This window comes from Sceloporus undulatus, chromosome 2 (assembly GCF_019175285.1).
Source record: "Sceloporus undulatus isolate JIND9_A2432 ecotype Alabama chromosome 2, SceUnd_v1.1, whole genome shotgun sequence".
In the NCBI taxonomy this organism is placed as follows: Eukaryota; Metazoa; Chordata; class Lepidosauria; order Squamata; family Phrynosomatidae; genus Sceloporus; species Sceloporus undulatus.
In genome coordinates this window covers 278,893,112-278,910,498 of record NC_056523.1, presented here as the reverse complement: position 1 = coordinate 278,910,498, position 17,387 = coordinate 278,893,112, and the positions used below count along the sequence as shown (strand labels likewise).

Here is a 17,387-nt window from a genome sequence, read left to right as displayed (position 1 = left end):
TTCTTGGCATGTTTCTTCAGAAGGGGTTTGTCATAGCCATTGATTGTCTTGTCACAGAAAAGCAGGATAAAAATAAAAAGTTTTATTTATTTATTTATTTATTTATTATCCTCTAAGGCTGAGAGAATGTGATTTGCCCAAGGCCACCCAGGTGTATTGAAATTTGATTTTTTCACTCCTGAAACATGGGTTTAATGAGGGAAGGGCTCTATTTTTTCAGTTCTTACATCCAGAGTTACAATGGCAACTATGCCAGGTTGATCAACCCGAGATTCAAAGGTGTGATCCTGTGTGATCATCAGGAGGAGCTTGGGGTTGTTTTCTTCCATGGGATCCCTTTCCTGCTAAAGAGGAGCACAACCATTTCCTTTTCAATGTGTTTTTTTTTCCTCCCATACCCAAGAGGCCCAGCATAGCATAGTGGTTTGAGTGTTTAATTTCCACTCTGGAGACCAGGGTTCGAATCCCAGCTCAGCCATGGAAACCCACTGGATGACCGTGGCCAAGTCACACACGCTCAGCCACAGAGGATGGCAATTTCAACCCCCCCTTTCAGGAAACATGCCACAGGACAGGTTTGCCTTAGGGTCACCATAAGTCAGAAATGATTTGAAGGCACGCAGCAACAATAACAAGAGGTCCAGGTTCAAACAGGACACCCCTCTTCTCGATTGCAAGCAGACAAACACCAGACCAACCAACACAGAGGCATCTTAATGATTAAGAAAGATTGCAAGGCTCCTGACAAACGGGTTTGTCTTGAAATGCCTTGATTCTTGAAAATGCAAGGTTACATGTTTCAGAGCCAATCAGAAACCTATTTAGCAACACACACACACACACACACAGAGGAGTGTTTTGCTCATACATCTGAAAGCAAGGCCCTCCAGGAGCCAGTATTCCCTTCCCAGCTGCAAAAGACCCTTGCCCACTCGCTCTGAAAGCACCACTAAGCCCCTTGGTAGCTTGTTAGTTTACATGCCTCGGCTAACAAGAAAGAGGAATTGGGCTTTGGGGCTGAAGGGAAAGCCAGAGCTGATCTGCCAGGAGAAGCAAGCAAGGAGGGAAAGAGGGGCAATATCTCCAGGCCAAGCCTTCCCAGTCAATGGTCCCTTCCAGGGGCAGCCAAGAATTATTAAAAGCTGCATCTGCAGTGCAACAATAACCTAGTTTGACACCAGTGAAACTGCCATGGCTCAATTCTATAGAATTCTAGGAAGGGTAGTTTGCTGTGGCACCAGAGCTCCACTTTAGTGCCACAACAAACTACCCTTCCCAGAATGCAAACTGAGCACAAAAGTTACCATACAAGGCATTGTATGCCCTATTACTATGTATGGACATGAGAGCTGGACATTTAAGAAACAAGATAGGAAGAAAATCAATTCATTCTCAATGTGGTGCTGGACAAGAGTGCTGAGGATCCCATGGATAGCCAATAAGACAAATAAATAGGTCCTAAAGCAGATCAAGCCTTAAATCTCTCTGGAAGCCAAGGTGACAATACTTAGGCTGTCATAGTTTGGACACATCATGAGAAAGTACAACTCACTGGAAAAAACAATAATGCTAGGAAAGGTAGAGGGAAGTAGAAAGAGAAGAAGGCCACATGATAGATGGATGGGCTCTATTAAGGTCACGGATATGAATGCAAAGGAACTAAGCAGAGTAGTGGAGGACAAGAGGTCTTGGAGATGTTTCATCCACAGGGTCACCATGGGTCGAGATCAACTCAAGGGCAGTTAACAACAACAACAAACACATGCATGTAATAGTTTAATTTGAGGGCTCTCCTGAATTAACAGATACACATCAACAACTGCTTTATGTTCTAGGGCATGCTCAAAATCTGTTGGTCCTTACAATAATAATGGGCAGATAGTCTCTGATCATATATAGTGTGTATCTCTCAATGCTTGAGCAACAGTAGATATTACACCACTGGAATTAGGAGGAAAAGGGTTCAAAAATGAAGTATCTCCACTAAACACTTTTTGGGCAAGCCAGGCAACACTTCATCATATACCACAAGAACATACTTGACAAAATCCAATATCTGGATCCATCCAAAAGCTACTGGTTTAATGTACATGCAAAGGGGGTTTTCTTGTAAAATGCTAGTTTATTGACTGGAGAAGTGAGGTGAAATCTAAAATTGGAGAGTTTCTCACACAAACATCGGAACATTTTTAGACTGCAAGCCTTTGGCAGAGCTGTCTTTTTTATTGTTTTACCTCTGTACATCAGTGCTGTAGTAATAACAATGATAATAACAAGCACATGTACATATACAGTGGGAACACTCCTATACACTAATACTACCAGATATGGTATATATACATTATGACCAAGTCCCTGCAGGACTTTCAAATTATACAGATTCAAATTACAAGAAAAAAGATTCCACCTAATCATTAGGAAGCACTTCCTGATAGTAAGAGTTGTTCCACAGTGAAATAGACTGCCTCAAAGGGTATGGGATCTTCTTCTTTTGAGGTTTTAAACAGAAGTTGGATGGGCCTCTCTCCAGAGTGCTTTAGCTGTGTATTCCTGCATGGCTGGCAGTTGGACTACCTAGTCCTTGCTGTCCCTTCCAACTGCGTGATTAAACGACCCAACGTTCACAAAAGCTGCTCCTTGACAAGTGCCGTAATCGATAATCTGTGTATGTGTGTGCACAAGCTGTCCCTGCGTTGACTGTTAATATGTTGATATTCTCTATGATATCCAGGAACATAAGGGAAGATATCTGCAGACCTATCTACCTCAGCACTTTTTTCACCTACATTGCTGAACCAGATCCTAGGGGAAACCAAAAAACAGCCCATGAGGGCAGTAACCCTCTCCTACATTTATTTTCAGAGACATGCTGCTTCTAATCCTAAAAGAAACCTATAACCATCATGATTCTTGTCCACTGAGAGCTCTGTCCTACATGAGTTTCTGTATTCCTGTTATTCAAATTTATTGGGTGCCCCTGGATTTTAGAACATAATAGATAAATGCTGTCTATCAATTTTCTCAACCTCATGTATTGTTTGTTTGTTTGTTTGTTTGTTTGTTTGTTTTTGCAGTGGTAATATTGTACCTAATGAGGTTAGCCCAAGGTGCAAATATTGATAATTAGTGTGCAGTTGGATGTACTGTTTTTTGGTATATGATGTGTATTTTAAGGGTTTTGATTTTATTTTAATTGTTTTAACAGTAACGTTTTAAATGAATCTATGATGTAACTTTTTTTAACTGCTTAATTCCATATTGGTTTAGATGTTCTGTTTTAATTTATATAATAAGCCACTTTGAGTCCCATTCAGGAGAAAAGTGGGATATAAATCAGATAATATAAGTAAATACATTTTGAGCACCTCTCTACCACATCCCTCCTTATGTGCTCAGTAGTCTAAACCAAGTCCTAAATGTTGTAATCTGTCCTCATTGCTTCAGCTCCATGATCATCTTGGTATCATTTTTCTACCTCTACAATTTCCTTTTGAAGCACAGTAACAGCCAAGTCACACCACGGATTTGTATAAAGGGAAAATGATATTGACAGTTGTTTTCCAAATGATCTTAAGCCCTTGCCTTTTTCACAGCTGCCATACTCTAGGGCAATGTTTTAATTAAGCTATCCATTACAATCCCAAATTCTTTTTCCTAATGTCACCTCCAATTCCATCAGCGTTTTGGGGGGGCATTGCAGTGGGCATTACTCTGCGCTTTAAAATGCTGAACCATCATTTTATTGACCATTTGCTCAGTAAGAAGACACTTGTTGGAAATTCTATGTAATCTTTTTCTATTTTAACAGGTAGCAAATTGAGACACCACAGTGCTCACTACCAACTCCAGATTAATTAGCAAGCTAAAGCACCCATCTCAATAAACAGATCCTTGCAGAACTTCACATCTCATATCCTTCTGTTTTGAAAACATCCATTTATTTTTGCTCTCTGCCTAGTCCTCTTTAAGCAATTACTGGCCCATAAAAAGATTTCCTTTCCTTTTGTTCCTGGTGACCTTACTTAGAAGCCTTTAATGAGGAACTTTGTCAGAAATCTTTTCAAAGACAAAATGTGTTCAAATATTTCAAATATCTACATCACTGCAAGAAACATGCTTATTGACAAAATTTAAATAACATAAAAAGTTAGCAATGTCTTATATATGCTTGATGATTTTATCCTTAATCATGTTTCCCATCATTTATCCAGAAGACACAATAATTTAACTAGCCTGTAATTTCATGATTTCTCTCCCTCCAAAAAAATCCCTTCTTTAAAAATGCTATTACCTTCCTCACCTTCCAGTACATAGGTATAGAGGATAATTTCAGGGACAAGACATTTATTTTTGTTAGTATATCAGCAATTTCATTCACCAAAATCAGGTGATTTATTAATCACTAACTAGACCCAGAAGTTATTTTATCTCAACCATGCTCCTCCAATATTTTTGCACTGCTCGTAGTCTTCTTGCATGTCTTTTGCCAAGCTCTGTTTGCCTTTTTATTCTCCTCTTTTGAGCAAGGCTTCTATTTTCTTTTTGCCTCTAATAGTTCCTTCAGCTCTGCTTATTAACCACACTGGCATCCACTTGGACTTGTTGGTATATTTCTGATCTGACATACTTGTTGTAGTTGAGCTTCTGTGATTCTGCTTTTGAATCACCCTCCAGCATTCTGGAAATCTGATCCTCATTTGTTTCCTTTTCAGCTTTCCTTTTACCACTTTCCCCCATTTTAGAGAGATTTGCTATTTCAAAATTAAATGTGACTGTACTGGATTTCCTCAGCAAGTGTCCACTTTTATACATGAGAGATGAATCAAACAGTATTTCAGTTTTTGTTTCCAGTAAGTTCAGCAACACACTATGAATCAAGTCAAGGAGCCCAGGGTCATCTCTCCTTTGGCTGATTCCATGACCATGTTCTGGGACATTGCCATTTTAAGGTAGCCAGACATTTTACATCTTTGCCAGGACCAGAACATACATTTTCCTAATCCTTGTAAACTGACTGAACTTTGACCTTTCAACATTAGTGCAACACTTTGGGTGCCTCCTTGATTTTATTACTGATTTTATTATTCCACACCACAAGATCACTGAGCATTTTGCTTCAGAGTGTGTACTATCACCCACAATGAGACTGTAGGTCATAGTGCTAAATTGTTTCTGAAAACTAATATTACCACCCATAGCCATTCTCTAGAAGAGTCTTTGCCTTTTAAAATTTCTCTTTTATTTATCTCTGTGACTTCTTTGACATATTGAGAGTGGCACTGTCTCCATTATTTATTTCAAATTTTTAACTTTAAAAAAAAGATTGAGTGTTGAATGGACAGGAGAATGGTCACCATTTTCCATGCTTCTACAAGCTGGATTTTTAAAAATGTATTTAATTACCAAGCTACCTTGAACACTATAGACCACCTTTTTGGAAAGTTTTCACTCTGATCCTACACATTTACTCAGTAGTAAATACATGTTACGGCCTGTCTCCCAAATTAGTGTGCCTAGGATCATACCTACATTTTCATCCCCAGCTATGACTAAGGTTTAAGTATATTTAACATTTATAGATATCCTTATTTCCTCTGTGCCTTTGGGTCTCATCTCTTTCTCCCACCCTCTGTTTTCTCCATTCTCTGGGTTACTATATGTAACAGGGTAAGACAGTGTGTACAAAAAATACTGAAAGATTTTCTATCCTTAAAAAATCCAAAGAAATTGGTGCATATAGTAGAAAAGAAGTGCATAATGTTCTCCATCTCTTTGGACTTCAACTTCCAGAAGACTCAGCCAGCATAGCCATGTAGGAAATCAACATTTCTCCAACCTTACAATAGAAGGTGAGGCTTCTAGACCTTTAAGTGTGGATCTAAGTGTGGAAGTCCCCAAGCAGAGATTGTTATATCAAAGAGCTGCAGAGGCAATGAGGAAAACAACCCATGGAATACTGTGCCTGATGTCCACCATTATAAGGCATCCATCTTCTTCTCTGGAAATGTTGAGGGACTGACCAACAAACAACTATCCACAACCCATTCCCTACTATAGGAGGTGGAATTGTATGCTTTCCTAAAATTAAACTGCAGCTCTCAGAAGTTGTTCACTGCATTGCTTTGCACAAGCAATAATTCTCTGGGCTGTCTAAAACTTTCCTAAATGAGTGGTCTTCACAGCTGTGCATGGTAATATTTGCTAATATTTTTAATGCCATATTGTATGTATATTCTATATTTAACTTTTATCTGCTGATGGTTTTGTATCTTTGTTATGTCTGCATTGCAATCACCTTTGATCAATCAATAAACAGATGACTGACTCCCAGCAATCTTAACTGGCATAGCCAATGTGGAGGGAAAGGCTGGAAAGTGCCAGTCAGCAACATCTGGAAGGCCAGATAATTCTCACATGTGTCCTACTAGGAAAATTCTCTTATCAAAGTCAGTGAGACCTTTCCAGAGAAAGTGAAGAAAGGTAATGCCAAAAGCATGTCTTTGGCTGCTGACACAGTCCAAAAATAAGTTTGATGCCACTTTAATTTCCATGGGTCAATGATATGGAATTCTGGGATTTGTAGTTTGGTGGGGCACTAGAGCTCATTGGCAGGGAAGGCTAAATGTCTCACAAAACTACAAATCCCACATTTCCATAGCACTGAGCCATGGAAGTTAAATTGGTGTCGAACTGCTTTAGCTCTGCAGTATGACAGCAGCCCTTATGGCATAATGGAATGTAGACTCTTCCACTATGGCAGGGGTGGGGATTGTAAGGCACTCTGGATGATACTGAACTGCAATTGCCAGCACTGGCTACACTGGGTAGGGCTGCTAGAAGCTGCAGCTCAATATCATCAAAAGAACCACACAGCTCCCACTTCTGCAGTAAGTCACTGTCCTTCTAGTTATGTTTTTGCCAAGTTCTTCCATGAAATTTTGTCTGCTCAAAACGTCGATAGCTCCAAGGAGGCACATTTTATTTCAAACTATGAAGCTAAAGCCTCCCCCCTGTTGTTGTTACTGATAGTTTATTTGATTTTTCAGGTTTAAAACAAGTTTAATTAGAATTTCCCATTTTCTCATCCATCCAACCACAGCTCACCTTTTTCCAACTCTGTATTTTGCAGTTACATGCCTTTACTTAGTGAAAATTACTTGTCACTGTTTAAATTTTATGGAAAGGGGGAAAGGAAAACAAAGAGAGACACAGAAAGAGGGAAAAGCAAGCAGATGGATGAAAGAAGAGAAGAAAGGAGAGGAAAGAGAGAAGACACATTTGTTTATTGGTTTGTGTGATGCAGTATGTTCCAATTGTTATAGATACAGATGTTTCACTCCACATGTCATTCAAGAAAGCTATGCCAAATGGTTTGAAGTTTGTCCTTTTTGTCATTTAATACAGAGCACCTTTTTAAGAGCTGGCAGCATTAGGAAGTCTTGGATCTAAGTGTCACTGAATATTCAGGGCAGTTTGGATTTCAGTTTTGCAAAGTTATGTTTCAATATCAATGTGGCTTTAGCAACTTGTTCTCCTGCATCTGTCAGGTCCCAGCATCTGGACATAGGGCCCACAACAGTGATATTTTTAAAACAGGCAAGCAATCCGGTTTCAATGGGTGCAAAGCCTAAACAAAAACAATGGAATACACTGCAATTTCTCTTGAGACTGAAAGTCTGGCACAAACTAAAATCCATTAGTGTTCATGCAAGCACTTTGTCTTGAGAGATTTTACTAGTGTGGGTGCAAAGCTGGTGTGAATGTCCATTTCCCTGGAGAGAAGAGAGTAAGGAAGACATCACCCAGTGTGAGGAAGGGTATGCAATGGACTTCATGCTATGCGAAGCATAGAAAGCCCTCTTCAGTATCTGATCTCTTATGTGAAAATACCCAAGGGGCAGATCTTTTCCACCAGTCCAGGCTAGAGGAAGGAGGTCATTCCTTGGCCACACAGCAAAGAAAATATAAGGGTCAAAATAAAGAGTAGCAGTGCCTCTAAACTTCCTCGCTCAACTGGGCCTCTTATGACATATCCCATGTATGAACTAAAGCTCACTATATTAGAAAGGCAATGAAAGACAAGTATAGAAGAAAAATGGGGGTTCCAACCCACTGGGAAGCAGTACCCTGATTTGGAAGTGCGGTACTGTTTGCACACATCCCTTAGCAAAACTTGAGAAAGTTACTTTTTGGATTACAACTCTCAGAATCCCTCAGCCTGACCACTATTAGGCCACTGGCTATTATGGTTGGTGGATTCTGAAAACTGCAAATCAAAAAGTAACTTTTTAAAGCTCTACTCATCAGCGAGCAAAATACAGTACACTCTACAAACATTCAGACACTACAGACAGCCAAAATAAAGCTGCTTCGAGTCACAGTGGAGGTATGGTGTTTCAATGATGCATGCGTCCAAGATTCCAGAAGGCCTCACCAAAGCCATGCTCCAGTCGGAGCGTGGCCTTGGTGCGACTCCGGCTCTTAGGACGCATGCATCATTGAAACACCATACCTCCACTGTGACTCAAAGCAGCTTTATTTTGGCTGTCTGTAACAGTCTAATGTTTGTTTCTCTACTTATTGCTCATTGCTTCAAGTATTCCAGAGCTAAGGCCTGCCACACAGAACTGGATACAAAGCTGGCCTTTGGTTCAAATAAAATCCAATTAAGGTTAATATCATCTATTGTTCTGACAACATCATACCAGTCTTCTGTATTAACACCGGTCAGAAAATGTTACTATGGCACTATAGTTCTAAACTTTTAACTCCCATTAAGTTCAATGGCATACTGTATTTTCAGATTTCTCCTTACAAGCTCATAACTGAAAAACAGACTGAACCTAAGATATTTCCTGCTAATGATTAACCTATCATGGATAACACAATAGATAATCATGTCATTTTCTGATAAAGCTTAATATTAAATGTAGCATGAAGTTGTTCCTACCTCATTCTTGCTCTTCTTAGTAACCTCCTCCACCTTTTTTACCCTCCACTGCACTCTACACGGCAATATTAGATTGTACTGTGGCAGAAATAATGAATCTTTAAATTATTTTCCTTAGATGCATATCAAAGAAATGTATAAAAAAACAGAATAAAACCCTATCCAGGCCACACACAGACCCATCATCAAAAAAACCAAAAACACAGTGCACATAAGAAGGCCTAAATGTTGGCATATTAAATGTGAAGGAAACTGGGAAGCCATATGGGTGTGAGAGAGAAATGCAACTAGGCATGGAGATACTGCCACTAAGAAGGACAATCCTATACTGTCTATTTAGAGGTAACTCCTAATGAGTTCAGTGAAGCTTACTTCTAGATTTGTGAGTATACAAAGGTAGCTTCAGAGAGTTAAGGGTTAAAAGCTAGCACCTTGGATTTTTCCTCTAATGCAGTAGGATTGCAGTGCCAATGTTATAGTTGTGGCATTGTTCATATGCTACAAAGTGACTCACTTTAACTTCTCAGCAGTTTTGTCACTAGTTCTACGCCAGCTAAAGTTTCCCCATGCACAGATGGTCCGTCACAAAGGCATAACTGCAATGGCTCAAGTGTAGCCAGTAAAGCTAGTCTTACTGTGGGAGCAGGGAGACAGTCAATAAACTGTATTTCTTGGTGTGCTTAGAAATGTGATATGTCATCCCTGCAGTCAATAACCTGCATTTCTTGGTGTGCTTAGAAATGTGGTATGCCATTCAAGGCCATTTTGTTGACCTCTGTCTTGATGGCACCACCAATTGTACGCAGAGAGGAAACCATCCTTCCTCCTCTCCATTTTTTTCAGCAGCAGGACCCAAGGGAGGGAAAGAACAGAGGCCTTATGGGAGAGTGACACCCCCGCTCTTTCCCATATGACTCCCTACATTATACAGGTCCACACCCTTATACACCCTTGTGTCATTTGCAAGATAAGTTCTGTTCAGTAAATAATAACCATGAACAATCTGAGTGTACATCTGTCTCCAGACTAGCAGGATTAGGAATATTACCACACCGGACGTTGTTGGCCTTATAAACTCTTATGATCCTGTGAATAATTTTGAATTTACCTTTGAAAACTTGAGTTTAAATTTCTGCTTCATCACATGCTAAGGCTTAACTCACGCTGCTCACCAAGGCCACTCTCCAAAATCTGTTATCAGCCCTGAGGCTTCAGAAAAGGAATAAAGGAGAATATTTCTAAACGTGCAAACTGTGTTTTTCTCACTCCAAAAGAGTAACCAAAACCAGCCCTCACACATCTGTAATTAAGAATATAGCTTCCAGTTCACAGGATCTGCCTTCCAAACAAGCTGGAGAACCATCATCACCTACCTTCTGGAAATGACTTAAAAATTGAGCAAAAGTGGGAATCTGTGGCCTTGCCTATTACAGCAATACAGTACTGACAGAGGCTAACCACATCCAGAAGACTGTTCCCATCTGTTTGATGCTCTTGTTTCTTCTTGTTGTTACTGCATGCCTTCAAGTCATTTCTGACTTATGGTGACCCTAAGACAAACCTATTATAGGGTTTTCTTGGCAGAATTTGTTCAAAGAGGGTTTGTCCTTGCCTTCATCTGAGGCTGAGAAAGTGTAATTTGGCCAAGGCCATCCAGTGGGTTTCTATGACTGAGCAATAATTTAGATCCTTGTCTCCCAGTGTCCTAGTCCAGGATTCAAACCATTTCATCACACTGGCTCTTGTTTAACACAAGTTAATCTTTCTTAATCTTCAGAATACTATTTCATAGAATCATAGAGCCATCCAATCCAACCCCCTGCCATGCAAGAATAAGCAGTCAAATCACCACCAACAGATGGCCATTAAAGCTCTGTTTGAAGACCTCCAAAGAAGGAGATTCCACTACACTCTGAGGAAGGAGTGTGTTCCACTGTCGAACAGCCCTTACTGTCAGGAAGTTCCTCCTAATGTTGAGGTGGAGTCTCTTTTCCTGTAGTTTGAATCTATTGCTCTGGGTGCTGTTCTCTGGAGCAGCAGAAAACAAGCTAGCTCCCTCCTCAATGTGGCATCCCTTCAAGTATTTAAACAGGGCTATCATATCACCTCTTAACCTTCTCTTCTCCAGGCTAAACATCCCCAACTCCCTAAGTCTCTCCTCGTAGGGCATGATTTCCAGACCTTTCACCATTTTGGTTGCCCTCCTCTGGACATGCTCCATTTTCTCAACATCCTTTTTGAATTGTGCTGCCCAGAACTGGATGACCAAAGCAAAATAGAGTGGTACTATTACTTGCTTCAATCTAAGCACTACACTCCCATTGATACAAGCTTGAATCATATTGATTTTTTAGCTGCCACATCACACTGTTGACTCATGTTCAATTTGTGGTCTCCTAGGACTGCTAGATCCCTTTCACATGTACTGTTGTCAAGCCAGGTGTCCCCCATCCTATATCTACATTTCATTTTTTTTCCTGCCCAAGTCTAGTACCTTACATTTCTCCCTGTTCAATTGCATTGTGTTAGTTTTGTCCCAGCTTTCTAATCTATTAAGTTCATTTTGCATTTTGATCCTATGCTCTGGGGTATTAGCTACTCCTAATTTTGTGCCATCTGCAAATTTGATAAGTATGCCCCTTTTACAGCAATAGCAAGTACATTTCTATATCGATTATCAGTGAACTAGCACTCCCTAAGTGGTTTACAGTGTGTAAGCCAATTGCCCCCAACAAGCTGGGTACTCATTTTACCAACCTACAAAAGGATGGAAGGCTGAGTGGAACTTGGATCCCTCCTCTAGGATCGAATTTATAGCATGTGGCTGCAGTACCAGCATTTAAGCACTGTGTCACCAAGGGTCTTTTATGTTTGAAAAACCCCTCCCTCCAATAGCGGTGAGGATCTTGTGGCACTCTAAATGTCATTGGACTCAAGCTCCCATCAGTCCCAGTCAGCATGGTGAATAATCAGGGCAGAGAGAAGTCATAATCCTACAACATCTGGAGAAATAGTGGTTTTACATCCGTGGTCTAAAGGAAATGCAACAAACCTGCTGTGCATCAGATATTGTCCCTGACCATTGGCATGCTGTCTGAAGTTGATAGGAGACAGAGTTCATCAACATCTGGAAACATCATAGATTTCCTGTTGCCAAGACAGAAAAGACAATGGTGGAATACCCACAATCCACTGTAATATCCCCCTATAGTAGGATTAATGGACTCCAGGTGTTTTTGGCCTACCACTCCTATTCTCACTAGCTTGCATAATCAATGCTGGGATATTATTGAAGCTGGAGCCCAAAACGTTTGTGGGAAGGACCATTGTCCACACAAAGGGTATGTGCTCGGTTGAGTAAAACTTTCCCCGTCCAATTCCATGCTGTATTCTGGTTTTCCGTTTCTTTAAAGAGCTGCAGAACACAAAGACCTGGAGAAGCTCTTGGGGTCAGGAGAAGTATGCTAATTGAGAGGGTCTAATTGCTTCAAGAAGCTGGGAGAATCTCCTTGATGGGCTTGGCCTGTTCCTAATAAAATGAAGAAGCAGCACTGACTTCAATCCCAAAATCAAGGGACTCCTGGGGCTTCCACAGGCTAACCAAATGACTTCACCTAGCCCCTTATCCCCCTCGGATGACATCTTGAGGGAAAGCAGACTCTCTCCATCCTCCCGAGCCATAAATTGGCTGCACTGAGGCCAGTAAATCTGGATTGATTTAAAACGGCTTTTTCATCCTCCCAATCAAATGAAGTCACTGTTAATTAGATGTTTTCTGTTAACAGTGTCACTCCTGCCTATATTACCTGCTCACACATCAGCCGGACTTATTGCAACATCTGGCTTAGCAGCTCTTTGCTTTTATTATGAGGGAAAGAAAGGGATAAGGCAAATATTTTTGATGTAGGCTGTAGAGGTTTCCAGTTCCCTTGGCTGAATCACCAGATAACCCCCCACCCAGCTGCTGCAGAAACAGTTGTGGTCTCTTTAATAATGCTACACTCACAGTTTAATTCCAGATTACATATTTGGGAATAAAAAGATCTATCATTTTGCTATCATCTTGAACACTCGTGACTTCCCAAAAGGCTAAAGGAGACTGCTTTGAAAGGTAATAGAGACATTACCTCTACAGGCTGAAATCATACGCCTGCTGCTGTTTATTCATTGATTTGTTTGTTAATTTATATCCCATCTTTTCTCCAATAAACTTAAGGTATCTGTTTTGTTTGCTGTGAATCCCGTTGGGAGCCCTAGCAGATTGAGAGGTAATAAGCAAATGCTTACATAAATAAATTGCAGTGTACATGGCTGTCTTCCTCCCCACTTTATCCTCCCCATAGTAACTCTGTGAGGTAGATCAGTCTCCAAGACAGTGAGGGGCTCAAGATCACCAAGTAATTTTACACCCCAGTATGAACTTGATGTAAAGTCCACCACTTTAACCCAGGAGTGAGAGTTGTGATGGGGCGATCATTAAAAAGGCTTACTAAGAAAGGTGGAAAATACTGGGAGCAGCCCAAATGCTGTCAAATTAACATGAATCTTAGCTGGACTTTTTATATGACATTTTGTAGTGGGTGACAAAATATATAAATAAATAGGTAATCTGCAAAGCCAGGGCACCGTTATAAAACTGTTGCATGTATGCATGTGCCTTCAAATCGCCTGCCAGCTTATCGCAGCCACCATTATCTGCATCCATTTTAAATTTTCTGTTTATTTTCCTCCTTCCCAATAAATAAAAAATATTAACCATGATTTCTTTCTGACTCTGCTCTACAGTTAAAACATCCTTTACACGTTGCCTCTCCTGAGTGCATCACATCTCTTCTAGAATGACCTACCCAGTTCATTGGTTAAACCCATGGTAACTTAAGTGACCTGAAATATATCCTACCTCCTTGTGTGTCTGTAGCTCTAGTGACAAGTCCCTGAAAATGCCTGATAGACCAAATTATGGACTGTAACCTTTGCTCTATAGACATTGGGGGTTTTCGAGAGGAGAGAGTTTGCATTAGGGAACAGCACACTCTTATGCAGGTCTATTCTGATGTGGAAAAACTACTTTTTTATATAGAATACAGCTCACAGAATCCTGCAGCCCACAAAGCTAGTACTATTGAGTCAATGGTTTATACTTAGGTAGATGTGAATATCACTGCAACTTAGCATGACATGTCATAATGTGAGTGTCCATATATCTTAAGAGGTTATTATTATTATTATTATTATTATTAACCTTTATTTATGAAGTACTGTAAATTTACACAGCGCTGTACATGCAATCTTTGCCGGTGATTCCAAATATAGCATTGAATAAATAAAGTATAAACCTTATATGCTTCTTGTCTGCGATAAAGACTAAAAGTGCTATCAAAGTGCAAGAGTATATAAGTGCTACTGAATAGTGGAAGTTACTTCCAGCTAGATATCTCTAGGCTTCTTCTTCCACATTCTTGGTAAAAATGTCAAGGATACCTCACTGGCCAACTCTTCCCTCTTGGGATCTTATTGTCCACCAGAGGAACCTGTGGCCCTTCAGCGGTGGTTGGGCTTCATTTTCCATCATCCCTGATCATTGCCATACTATCTGTGGTTTATGGCAGAATAAACACTCAAACAACAGCTCAGGGTTGAAAGGGTGGTTGCTTCTTGCCCACCCGCTGAGAACACATCCATTCTGCTAAAAAGTCCAGCTAAGGTTGCCACTTTTTTTAACCTGCCAAGCTGTTCCTACCTTTACTGGCCAGAAGTGGAAAGATAGCAAGCTCTCTTCTTGTACAGAAAAGCTTCACCTCCTAAAACTCAAGCTTTCCAGTTAAAGTCCAGAAAAGCAAACAGGACAGAGGAGAGATTAGGCACTGCCAATGGAGGGGTTCCACTTTATCCTTTGCAGGCTGAAGAAGAAGAAAAGATGGGAAGGGAAGGGGACGGGAGTGGCATGAAACAGAGCTGGTTTGTGCCTTTGTCTGCAGACATAACCGCAGATTGTTGGGTGGAATCAGCTGTTTGGTTTTCCGAAGTGTCTCAGGTCTCAGCCCTACATCTTTTAATCTGCCACTCAGATACAGTTTAGGTTGCGGGAGAAAAACAATCTCCACATGCTCAGAGAGCGTCCCTTTTTCTTCTCCTTCTCACAGAGTTGGTGGCAATCCACACAGGCTCCAGCCAGGCTCAGCCTCATTGGACTCCTGGGTCTACCTCTCAATACAAAAGAATAAAAATAATAAATTGAAAATGAAATAAAAATTAAAAACCAAGATGCATAGAATTGGATCCGTTGCAGAACATCTCCGGGTCCCTAGGAATTTAGTGAGACTGGAAAAGGAGGGGGGGCTGTACAACGACTGTTTCCTTTCAACAACAACAGAAAGCCAGACACTTACTCCTCCGTTGAAAGAAGGAGATACTCCAAGGAGCAATTCCGCCTTTGCAATCCTGGCACCCTCCAGATGTGTTGTGCTAAAACTACCATAATCCCGAAGGCTGTGGAGATTGTGGGAGTCACACGTCTAGAGAGCTCCTAGAATACCGGGGGAGGAAGGTCTGATGCACCCGCATAATAAGGAACTCTACAATCCCTTGCCAATATTTGTTGTTGTTGATTGCCCTCAAGTCGTTTGGATTTAGGGCGGCCCTATGAATGGAAGCATGGTCCAAAACATACTGCAGGAATAATCCAGTTTGGGGCTGCTTTAACTGTCCTGGCTCAATGCTAGAGAAATCTGGGGGCTGTAGTTCTGTGAGACATTTAGCCTTCTCTGTCAGAGAACTCCGGCGCCACTACAATTCCTAGGATTCCCTAGCACTGAGCTAGAGCAGTTAAAGCGGTGTCAGACTAGATTACTTCTGCAGGGTGCCTTGGACCCCAGTCCCCTTCTATCCCAAAGCCCTGCTCAGGTTCTGTTACAAAATCATTGCTGGGACTTCTTGGATTGAATGGGACCAGCATACCTAGGAATAAAAGTCCTATAAAAGTCGTCCTTCTGAGCAGAGCCTGAGAAAGTTGCTGTGTTATTCCTTGGGGTGACTGCTCTGAATAGCCCCCAGCTGGATTGCAGTGTAGAATGATGGGTTAACGTTTTCCTGGCTACCCAGAGGTCTCCCTCTGTCATGCTGCATCCGCACTGCCGAAATAATCCGGTTTGAGACCACTTGAACTGCCATGGTGGTGCCACAACAAACGATCATTCCTAGAATTCCTTGGAATGGAGCCATGGCAGTTAAGGTGGTCTCAAACCAGATTGTATCGGCAAGTTGAGATCATCCTTCTCCCCGAAGCAGCGACTTCAACCTCTGCATCGAGAAGTCTGGGCTTTCACATTACACCGGGTTGTTGTTGAGCCTCTTCTCCCTCTCCTTCCAGAAGATAGGAAAAAGCAGCAAAGGATCTTGACCAAGGCATGGAGCTACGAGGACCCCCCCCCCCCCATGAAATATTTTTTCTTCTCCTAACAAGATTTCGGCCCCTTCCAGTGAAATGCTTTTTCAGTCCCCGAATGTCAGAAAACTGCAGAAAGTGAGACCCTTGAAAACTGTTCAACCCATAAACTCTTAGGTTGGCTGTGTTCGCCTTCTCTTGGTATCTTTTCTTGACCCCCCCCCTTTCTCTTTAGATGCCCTTTCTCTTTAAATACTCAAAGGGAGTTTTAAATTGCTGCAAAGCTACACATTTGTGTACTGATAAACTGAACATTTGACACCCGAAACTTGAAAATCAGAAATTTGATATTTTATAATTATAAATTTGAAAAATTAAAATGGAGGGAGGAAGAATTCTTACTGGGGTGAGTAATACCTCCTCCCCCCCCCCCCCCCCACACACACACACCCTTTTACTCTGGCCTCTGATCCTAAGGCTGCTCTGTGCAAGCTTCCCCAGACTAAGGTCCAAAACACATTGCAGAAATCGTCCAGTTTGAGACTGCTTTAACTGCCCTGGATCAGTGCTAGGGAATCCTGGGAACTGCAATGAGCTCTGATAGAGAAGGCTAAAATGTCTCATAAAACGAGAGTGCCTAGAATTCCCTAGCATTGAGCCAAGACAGTTAAAGCGGTCTCACACTGGATTATTTCTGCAGTATGTTTTGGACCTTGGGCTTCCCTCCTTCCAAAACCGACGTCCTTGGCGCCCCGCTCCCTCCCCAGGAGAAGGAAGACCCTTTCCAGTTTCGGAAAGGCTTCCACTGCCGCTTCCCGGGAAGCCAGTCCCTTTCCTTTCGTTGGGAGGTTCGCTCAGGAAAAGAGTGTGCCTCCGACGGACTCTTGCAGCGCCTGCTCTGAGCTCCTGGTTTTGATGCCCGGGCCCTTCCTTGTCCTTTTCTCTTCCTCTCCCTGCTGTGGCTGCTGGGCCAAAAGTGAGGCCCTTCACCCCAACTGGAAAACAGGCTTGATCGATTCCATAAAGGTCTCCCAGGGCCTGCTCTCCACCTCC

The 17,387-nt window shown here is 41.5% G+C and overlaps 1 long non-coding RNA gene across 9 annotated transcripts in view; it reads right to left on the bottom strand.

The window, feature by feature from the left end:
• Positions 1-12,093, bottom strand: part of LOC121922518 — an 85,940-nt gene extending 73,847 nt beyond the window's left edge. For all 9 annotated transcript variants that reach the window (XR_006102179.1, XR_006102171.1, XR_006102174.1 and 6 more), the window contains exon 1: positions 12,003-12,093. This is a non-coding gene — a long non-coding RNA (uncharacterized LOC121922518). The remainder of the gene's footprint in view (positions 1-12,002) is intronic.
• Between the last annotated feature and the right edge of the window lie 5,294 nt (positions 12,094-17,387).